Below are 9,994 nucleotides of genomic sequence, written 5' to 3'. Positions count from 1 at the left end.
CAAATAGAGGCAATTTTGCAACAGTAAAATGGTGTTAAAATAGGATTTTACTCTAGGGGGGCAAACTCCTCAACCAAATAGCCACAGTGCACTTTGCATGACTAATTTAAGCCATTACATTACAAAATAAGGAATAAATCATACTTTTCATAACACTACCATATAGGAGCAGTTTTAATTTTAAGAGTCAAGCACCTACATTCATCTGAGGCTAAAATAATAGGCCCCTGATTTAAAATCTCCTAACATTCTTTCACACTTCGTAAAAGTAAAAATAAAATTGTCTCAGCAAACACTGACCTATTCGTCCAGCCAAAGTACTGTATTTCAAGAAAAATGGGAACAAGAGGTCTCAAAACCGCCAAGTGCCAGCAGTTGGCTGGCTGTAGCCTTAACTGGTCTTAAATGTGGGGTGGAGGCGAAGAGACTTCGGACAGGAGAGAAAAAGAGATTTATTACCCTTCTTAAATCAAAAGCAGATTCCATGCTTCAACTGCCCCCTGACCCTCCCTCCCCGCCCCCACGAGGTTGTTTCCCCCTATTTTTTGTATATATTTTACACGAAGATGACAGGTGAGGTAAGGTTAAAGTGCTGTGTCTGATCCACAAGGGGTTAGGGCGGGTTTATTTATTTATAAGGCATTCAGCCTCCCAGCTGTTTTTCCCTCGTTGGCATTTGGAAGCTTGCAGTCCTTTAGAAAAGAGACAGATTTGGCAGGAATGTTCTTTGTGCCCGCCTTCCTTTTTACGGGGGGAGAAAGGGAGATTTATAATTACAGCCTTGGGGGGTGGGGCAGGGTAGGGGAGAAAAAGTTTCGGGCAGCACGTCGATGCCTGTTTTTTCTCATGCTCAACGCTGTGCCACAAACAGCTTTGGTGCCACTCGGAGCCCTCCCCTCGTCCCCTCCCTTTCCCTCTGCAGGCTCGCTCTGGCAGGCGGAGGCGCAGTTAAATTCCAGCACCTTCTTCACATAACCCCAAACTACTACGCGCTATTACTACGGCTGCCCTCTCTTTCGCTTTGCCTCCTCCGCTTCCCAGCCTCCCGAGAGGAGCCCGGCAGCGGCCCTGGAAGACCGCCGGGAAGGGATAACGGGCGCCCAACTCCATCAGGTCTCCGGGCTTTCTGCGTCCTGCGCAGTTTCTCTGTTCCACGCACAAACACGGCCAGAGAGCCGGCGCCTTGCAGACACACACGGATCCACGCATACAGTAGAGCTGTCTCGATCCACATTCTTGCACACCGCCCCCTCCTCCCCTCCGAGCTTCGGGAGTCGCTGAGCGGGGCGAGTGACATGCGCGTCCCGCCAACCCGCGCCCAGGCGGGCAGGGAAGAGCGGCGCACGGGGCCAACTGCGGCGCTTCTTCCGGCGCCCGTGGAGGCGGTGAGGGTGGGACGCGGGGCGGAGCCGGAGTTTAGGAAGAGGAGGGGATGGCTGTCATCAATGAAGTCATATTCATAATCTAGTCCTCTCTCCCTCTGTTTCTGTACTCCGGGTGACTCACAGAGGGAAGAGATTCAGCCAGCACGCTCCTCGCGAACAAGGTAAATATAACTTACAACTCCTTTCTCCTCTTTCCCCTCCCTCCGGCCTCCGGGCCGCAGCCGCGGCACAAACCCCTCCGGCACCGCGCCGCCTTCGCCGGGGATTATTCATTATTATCCTAATTATTATTTATTGTGCATGCACGGAGACCAAAACAAACAGGCGGGCCAATCGCTACAACAAAAAAAGCCCGCCTCCTCCCTGCCGGCCTCAGGTGGAATGATCTAACAGCAGCTCCCGCGAGGCGGTGGGAGAAACCGGAAAGTTTCAACAGAACCTTGCTGTTCTAATAATAACAGTAATAATGACTACTTCAAGGAGGCAAGGGGAGGAACATCCCAACAAACCACAGCCTTGACCCTAGGTAGGCAGTCAGCGATGCGCTGCCAACTCCAGGTTGCAACACACACACACACACTCGGCAAGGTTGCAATCCCCCCATTCCTATAAAAGCTAGGGTGGTGGGGGGTTGGCAGGAGGACCGGGAAGGAGGATGGAAACGCGACAGTTCTTCCAGAGCAGTCTTCCCCGGAAGAGTTGGAAGGCGAGCGGGAGAGGAGGGCGAGGAGCCCGGGCTGGCGGCGGGGCGCCAACGAACGCGGCTGCCACCCGCTTCCCGGGGACTTGTTTAAAGGGCTCCGGCTGCGGAGACGCAAGCGGATCGCGGCGGGAGAAGCCGAAGCTGGCGCTCCGAAGCGGCGGCAGCCAACGCCGCGGGGCCGGTGCGTGCGGCGTCGGAGGTGTCACCTCCACTTCGCGCGTTCCCTCGGGCGGGGATGGGGGCGCTGACCGGTAGGCAGGCCTTTAGGCAAAGGGGCTGCCGGGCGGGGGGCTGCTGTGCCCGGGGCACTGCGGACGTCCCTGCCCCTGGTACCTGGCGGCCGCGCGGGCTCGGGTGTTGAAGTTCGGGGTGTCCGGCCCGGGCCGCACTGCTGGGAGGGAGGGAGGAGGTCCCGAAGAAGGAGGTCGGAGGTGCTTGCCGGGCTCAGTTACCCTGCCCTCCCCCTTCCCGGGTTTGTTTTCTTTTGCTTTGCGTCTTCCCCTAGCTCGAGCTGCGGAAACCGCGGGCGTGGGTCGCCCGCAATCATCCGGGTGCTAGGGGAGCCACCGTGGCTGCGGGCCGGGGAGGCCATGATCCGGATAATCCTCTCTGCCTGACTGTCACAAACAGGACCCGCGCGCACCCGGGCTGTGGCCGTGGCGTTCGCCGGAGAAGGGGAAGGGCTGCGGGGGGGAGGGAATGGGGAGGCTGGCGAGGGCGGGAGGCGGGGTGACCGGGAGGGAGCCTCCCCCCAACGATGACACGCACCCCTTCCTTCTCACTCCTTGCTTTCGAGTTTGCTTTATTCCCATCCCAACCTGGTTTACTCCTTCCTCTGCTTCCCCCCTCCATCTAGCCGTCTTCCCTTCCCCCGTTTGTTTTGCAAAACACGGCCATGCCATCTGCAAAGGTGTCGCGATGCACTTCCCCAAATAACCAGTCCGGCGCGCCAGCCCCTAGTCGCCCTCCGTTTGCGGGCGCACACCGAGGCCTCGCAGCCTGGGCGCAGTTGCACCGCGCGGGGCGGGGCGCAGCGGTGCGGGCTCCGGGGGGACACCCGCTCCCGGGTCCCGGCGCTCGGCCGGTTTCCGGTACACGCGGGGAAATCGCCTCCCGCCAGTGTCTGCGCGCTCGCCCCCGCCTCCGCCGCCTGGATTGCATTATTATTTTTATCCGGGTTGCAGTTTGCAGCGGATCCTGGTGAGCACGGGGCTGGCCGGACTGCTGGGGGGTGGAGGTGGGGGGGGGGCGGAGGGAAGTTGGAAGTGGATCAGGCAGAAAAAAAAAAGTTTGGCTGGGAGGTTAAGTAGGGAGGGAGGGTGGGAGGGGGCGGCGAGCTCCCGCAGCTCGCGTCTCGGCGCCCTCGGGGCCGGCGCGAGTGTGGCTGCGCGGGAGTGTGAGTGCGTGAGTGCGCGCCGGGGCCGGTGCGTCGCGAGCAGCGGCGCGGGCAGCCGGTCCTGCCCGCGCCCTGCCCGGGAGCCGGGGGAGGACAAGGCGAGATTTGGTGGCGGGGGCTGGGGTGGGGTGGGGGCGGTGGCGTGTGCGTGTGGCTGGCTGTGAGTGTGAGTGTGCGCGCGCGAGCGGCAGAGAATCAGGAAGTCACAGCAGCGAAGCGCACACAGACATGTTTGATCGCCGTGACATGACGCGCGCGAGGGAGGAAGCGGCAGCGGCGGCCGGGGCCGGGCCGCGGACTCTGGCGCCGGCCTAGGGCTCGGGCGGGGAAGACCCGCTCCGGGCCGCCGGCCGCGCTGCCACTGCAGGCTCGGCGAGCCCCGCGCCTCTTTTTGTTCCGTGTCCCCCAGGTAAGGATTCTGCGCCGCCGCCGCCGCCCGCCCTGTGCAGAGCTTTCCAGCTCTTTCCCTGCCGGCCCACTCCGGTCTCCCGGCTCGCCGTGCCTGCAAAGTCAGGCAGGCGGGGGAAGCCGGCTCCCGACCCTCCGGTCGATCGCGTGGAAAACTTTCCAGCGGGAGGCACCGCGAGGGGAAGAAGAAGGCCTTGCTGGCTGCTGTCCCTTGTCAGTTCTTCTCCGGGTCTGGGGAGTGGAGTCGCTGCGCCTTGGGGCCATTGCTCATGCAAACTTCGGGCCTAAACGTGCCTCCAACTCTCGCAGTATTTACTCCAACAATAAAATAAATATTCAGAGTCGTCCACTTGGTCCTGCCAGGCGTTTGGATTTTTTAAGAGCAGGAGACAGGCTGGGGAGTCGAGGGAAGTGGGGCTGTTGTACCGAATCCATTCCTTCTTTAATGTCTGCAGCGGGTGTTATGTAACTTTAGTAGCACATGGGTGCAAAGCCCATACTGGGCTTCCCCCCTCCTTTGTTTATATAACTTTTTGGAGAGTTTTGCAAGGTTGTCCCTTTTCTTCCTTTCTTTCTTTTCTCCTCCTTAACCTGACGGAGGTTGGTGCTTTTGAAAAAGCAAAGCGACCCGGGTCGGTATTTTACGGAGAGGTGTCATCCTTATCTCCTGGTTATCGGGTAGGCTGTGCTCCTAACTATGTGTGATGTTAGAGCATAAGGAAGACATTAAGGATACACGTTTGTCTACCGCACTGAGTGGTTATTTTTAACGTCTATGCGTTACCAATAGCAGAGTTCAAATTTAAACTTCCATTTCAAAGGACTTTTTAATTTACACCTGGCTGTTGGAAGAGAATGCTTGTAGGAACAGAAAGATTGTTGCTTGAGTACTGAGTGGAAGAAAATTCCTGTCTAACCATGTAAGTAAGACTCAGAAACCTCTGAGAGCTGTACTGAGATAAAAGCCATGCCCAGTGTTATATGTGCGTGTAGACTTATATGTGCACATTCAAATGTTTCAGTGATATTTTCCACCAGTTTTTTGGGGGACCACTACCCCAGGCTTGTTCGCCTACACTAGACTTGCTAGGCTTCTAGCCTACTTCTAGCTCACTGGTGAAGTGTGAAGAGGTGTGGCAGGTTTGAATCCAAATTGGTGCATTGTTATGCAAATAGAACACACTTTCTCTTTTAGGAATCTAATTGCCCTTTTATTCTCCTGGACTTTTTTTTTTAAGCTCCCTGACAACTGGAATGTTTGCTGCTGGAAAGAGGGGATTTGGAGATGCCTATTAGGTACAAAAGATATTTATGGATGTGACCTGAAATAAAAAACCAAACCTGTAGACAGCCGCCCCTCTACCTTGTTGGGGGCATTAAAGAGAGAAGCCATATTGTTGAAGAACACTGTAAAATAAATCAGGAGTTTGGGGTATCAGAACCCTTGAAGAATTGGCAGAGGTGAGGGGGTGCTTCCTTACATGCAGCTTTTCTCTCCTGAGTGACATCAGTTACATCCCAGCTCGGGGACTGACTGCCCTGTGGGGTTTCACAGAAAATATTCACCGCCAGCGTGTGTTCAAAGCAGCCTTAGATCTTTTCTTTTGTTCGTTTTTTTTAAAGTGGTTTTTGAGCATTTCTCGTCAAGTTTCTTAAAAAGTGCTTTGACCAACACCTGAGGCTTGGAATTGACCAAAAAAAAAAAGTGCCTCTGCACTTGTCATATTGTTAATGTTTGGATTCTGTTTAAAATATTTCTGACACTATAAGCAGAAAGGACCACTTTGGCGAAGAAATAATTATTGAAACCTTTTTTCTTTGATTAAGTTTAAGATAAGTTATTTTACAGGCGAGCATGAAAGCACACATACCATGCTTTTCTAGGAGATCATCGTGATACCCCTTATATTCCGGTAATATTTTGACATTTCAGTTTGAGGGCTTATTATCTATTGGAACAAGACCATAAAAGAGAAGACTTTCATATATTATAAAAGTGGTGCCATCCTCTAGTGTTTTCATGTTGGCTTTTTTTTCCCTTTAGCAGTCTTCCTTTGTAAACAAGGCCTTTGTCAAACTCTCCTAGGTCAGCAGCTTTTCGATACTCCAGAGAAATAATAAATCACTATTTATGACATCTTGACATGGTGCCATGAGAACAACTGAACTGTCACAAATATAATGCTAAAGAGTGTTTCCCAGCACTAGCATACTGAGGCTGGGTTGATCAGACCTGATTTAGCCACCAGAAGTTTTGATTCACACTGTTTCTGGTCAAGATGATTTTAAGGGAAGTCATGGACAATTTGTTGCTGACCATGAGTGGCCTTAGAAAACTCTACGTAAATGAGTCACATTTTTCTTCTGCAGTATTTCTGGTGAACAGATGAGAAAATTTCCCTGATGTGAAAAGCCGTTTTGGGGAGCTGCTTCTGATTTTTTTTTGTCACTTTTTTCTATAAAGGAATGATCATCTCAGTTGCTCCTTTTTCTTACGTGTGTCCTGTAGTTTGTTTTTGAACAATAGAGGATGCTGAATTTTCTGTCATCTTTGGAAGCATTTGTTTATGGTACTTTAATCTCTAGCCAGTTAATAAAGTCATGGATCATTCTATAAGTAGTTGGGAATAGAAAATACAGGTGGTGGTAGGTTATTTGGTAGAGTATTTAGGAAGCCCTGGGGTGTTTATTTTTTCTACATAGAAAATCATGACTATATTTTCCAGGGAATATAGGACTCTAAAACTTAGTTCTGCCAGAGTCATTATGAAACATAGCATATTTATTTGCCTAAGATATTTATCACCAAGTTAAATGGGATCCTGCAACCTGGGTTTGGAAAACTTTACAAGTTTATTACTGTTTATTATTACTTTTCCCCCTCATATTAATATAGCACTTTTTTTGAAAGTGTTTTAGATATATTAGAGATTTTAAAGATACAGTCAGAGATACTTGAATAATTATACTTTAGCAAAACATATAACACAGCTGATGAAATTCAGGGGCTAAATAGTTGAATCTTTTGACTGTTGGATATAAATATTATTTAATTTTAATTATGAGAGAATAAGTAAATAATTCACTCATTTGGAATGATGCTTTAGATATGAAATACAGGATTTTTGACTGAAATATTTACATAAGTGGTGCCTTTCTGGACTTCATGATACATTATTATGTAACTGAAGCCGACTATGAATTGTAATGTTTTATTAGATATAAGACTTTCAGAACATTCAGTTACCATCAAGGAATATGCCTGTATAATTTTACATTTTTGAAAAGATAACAGTATTCTATGTAATTTTAGGTGGTGTATAAGCATCAGTCTTCGTTTTTTTTTTTTTTGAATTTTTGAATTTTATTTTATTTATATTTTTATACAGCAGGTTCTTATTAGTCATCCATTTTATACACATCAGTGTATACATGTCAATCCCAATCTTCCAATTCATCACACCACCACCATCCCCCACCGCTTTCCCCCCTTGGTGTCCATACGTTTGTTCTCTACATCTGTGTCTCAATTTCTGCCCTGCAAAGCGGTTCATCTGTACCATTTTTCTAGGTTCCACATACATTAAGCATCAGTCTTCTGCCAATATATCATCTACCTCTCTGCAAGCACTAATATTTTAGAAACTTTTTAGAAACTGACCTAATTGAAATATGGGCTGACCCTTTTGTAAATTGATGAATGGAATTCATAGAAGTTGAAATAAATTTGAAGTTTAAAACCCATTAAATATAACTCCCCCCTCTCTCTTTTGTTTGTTTGTTTGTTTGTTTAAACTGAATTCAGAATTGTGGAATTAAAGTTACTTAAAAACAGCAAAAAAATCTTTGACCAAAAAGCATTGGGATATGTTATCTTACAGGTTAACAGAAGTCCAAGGGAAGTTCTCGATCAGTTTGTGTTAGGATTGTGTTTTCTTGTTTAGAATGACTCTGTTTCTTTACCTTCTTGAGGTTGTATTGTCCAGTTTTTACCATCCTACTGGGAGTTAAGTCATTGAACTTGGAAACTGAATGTCCGTGAGGAAAGCTGGGCATGTAATAGCTTTGCAAATATTTGCAACTCTTTTGCCGTTTGCTGTTGTGCTGGATTCTTACATGCACTAAAATGCGATTAAGCAAAGTCTATAAATCCGTAAAAAAATGAATGATCTGCAATCGAGAATTTATGTCTTATAAAGAACATGCCTGAACATGTGTGAATAGCAAATTGTAAACCGCACAGACCACTTGATACAGGGAGAGATCAGGATGAGCTCTCTTGAGTGCATGGCGTAGATAAAGTCTTCGATGGAGGACGATTGTGGCCAGAGGAGGGCAGGGGTGGGGTGGTGGGTGCTGATCATATGAGATCAGGAGAAAGTCCTGAGATCACAGGGCCCGAGCCTAAAGAAACTGTGAGAAGACCAATGTACCAATTTTGACCTGGTTGCCCAGGGCAAGAGGTTCCAGTTGGGAAGAATTTTCAAAAGATAAAAGTTGGAGAAGGTAGAAAGACTTGATTTCCAGGCTAAAGCATGAATGTTTTATCCAACGTGTGTTGGAGGTTTCTCTCAGAAGTTTGGAGCAAGGGAATTCATGAACAAAAAGTATGTTAGATTAATCTAGCAGATTGTGAATTCAAGTCCAGGGTGGGAATTGAAGGCTTTAGAAGGATCCTCGCGATAACATACATTTTTATACGATGGCTCACGAGGTGTTTTCATATGTAATACTTTATTTGCTTCATATCAAAATTGAGGTAGCTGACTACTATTATGCCTGTTTTGTAAAAGAGAACTTGAAATTCAGAGGTCAAACTACGTGGTGATTTATTTTTTAATGGCAGATTAACACTGTAAATGGCCATTATTCATTTTAATTGCAGTGAACTTGAAGGGTTCATGCCTGAATTTTTGTTGCTGCTGTGAAAGTCGGGGAAAGTGGGGCATCTCACTGGTCTGCTGGGGTTCATTCAGCATATAATGGTCAAGTTTTACTGCTAAGTCAACGTGTGCCATCTCAGCCAGAAAAAGTTCTTACAGTATGTATTTCAGACTCTTACGTGTTTAGTGTGTAAATAAAATTATCTTAGCAGACAGAGACGAAAGTGGCTATCATTGATTCTTGTCAGCATCCCAAATGAGGTTGCCTTGCAAAGGGGCCTAACAGAACCTAGGAAGGATGGGTGTATGTGTAAATACACACGAATTACATTTCAGGGTGTCACGCTTTGCTACTAGTTTTTGTTGGTTTGTCTGTTTTGGTTTTGACCAATTACCTAGCAGTTTGGGTTCAACTGAATTTAAGAAGTGATAGTTGTCTGTGATTACCTTTGTAACTACCAGTGGACATGGATTTTGGGTTAGAGGGATGCCCTGCCGGAGTGCTTTTTTGTTGAGGAGCTTCTAGTACTTTGGGTTTTCTCGTAAACACCCTGCTTAAAAGAATTTTTCCTTTGTGGAAACATTGGCTGTCCTCACCAAAGAGGTCATGGAATTGCATCACAGGTAGAGTCTTCTGAGAAGGCAGCTCACGGTATGTCTAGGGTGATAATGTCAAGAGCCAGGTTCCTGTTGAGGCAGTGCCTGGGGCTCACGGGGCTGTAATTGGCCCCTGAAGTTTGTTTTCTCTCTTGTCCTGCACTGATCTGCCTTGGAGCCCCTGCCGGGTCTGACTCTGGCCAGGGACGGTCCCAAGGCTTTTTATTCCGGTCCCAAGGCTTTTTATTCCAAGTGAGGGCAGCAGCTCGAACCCTAATTCCTTTCCTTGACTCAACGACGCGGAGTTCGCAGAAGCCCAACAAACACAGCACACTTTTCATCCAACCGCTTTTTAAAACAACCTCGACTTTGAATGGTAAACCGCCGGGAATGACAACGAGAAAGATGTTTTCCATGCTTTTCTCGAGTTTCAGGCCAGCCACGTAGAATGTTCACTCTAAGCACAGTGTGGTTTTTATCTGTGGCACAAATCATTCCGTGCACTGTTTAAAGTTTCACGTCTCAGACCAAGAAGCACGAGGGCTTTGGGTACATTTCACCACCTATCCAGACAACCTTGGCCTCTAAAAAAGGAACTTCTGGTAGATTTATTTCTTTTATC

General features: G+C 48.3%; 1 protein-coding gene across 6 annotated transcripts in view; it reads left to right on the top strand.

Moving 5' to 3' along the window:
• The first annotated feature begins 1,397 nt into the window (after positions 1 to 1,397).
• Positions 1,398 to 9,994, top strand: part of SMARCA2 (SWI/SNF related BAF chromatin remodeling complex subunit ATPase 2) — a 176,040-nt gene continuing 167,443 nt past the window's right edge. Inside the window, exon 1 of one of the 6 annotated variants that reach the window (XM_082403616.1) lies at positions 1,398 to 1,546. The gene's annotated coding sequence lies outside the window, so the exon portion shown is untranslated. Of the gene's footprint in view, positions 1,547 to 2,029; positions 2,270 to 3,134; positions 3,289 to 3,619; positions 3,894 to 9,994 lie in introns of those variants that run through there. The other 5 variants (XM_082403617.1, XM_082403618.1, XM_082403615.1 and 2 more) reach the window with 5 other exon arrangements.

This window comes from Balaenoptera borealis, assembly GCF_965194805.1.
Source record: "Balaenoptera borealis genome assembly, chromosome: 8".
Lineage (NCBI taxonomy): Eukaryota > Metazoa > Chordata > Mammalia > Artiodactyla > Balaenopteridae > Balaenoptera > Balaenoptera borealis.
This window is presented reverse-complemented; position numbering and strand designations above follow the sequence as displayed.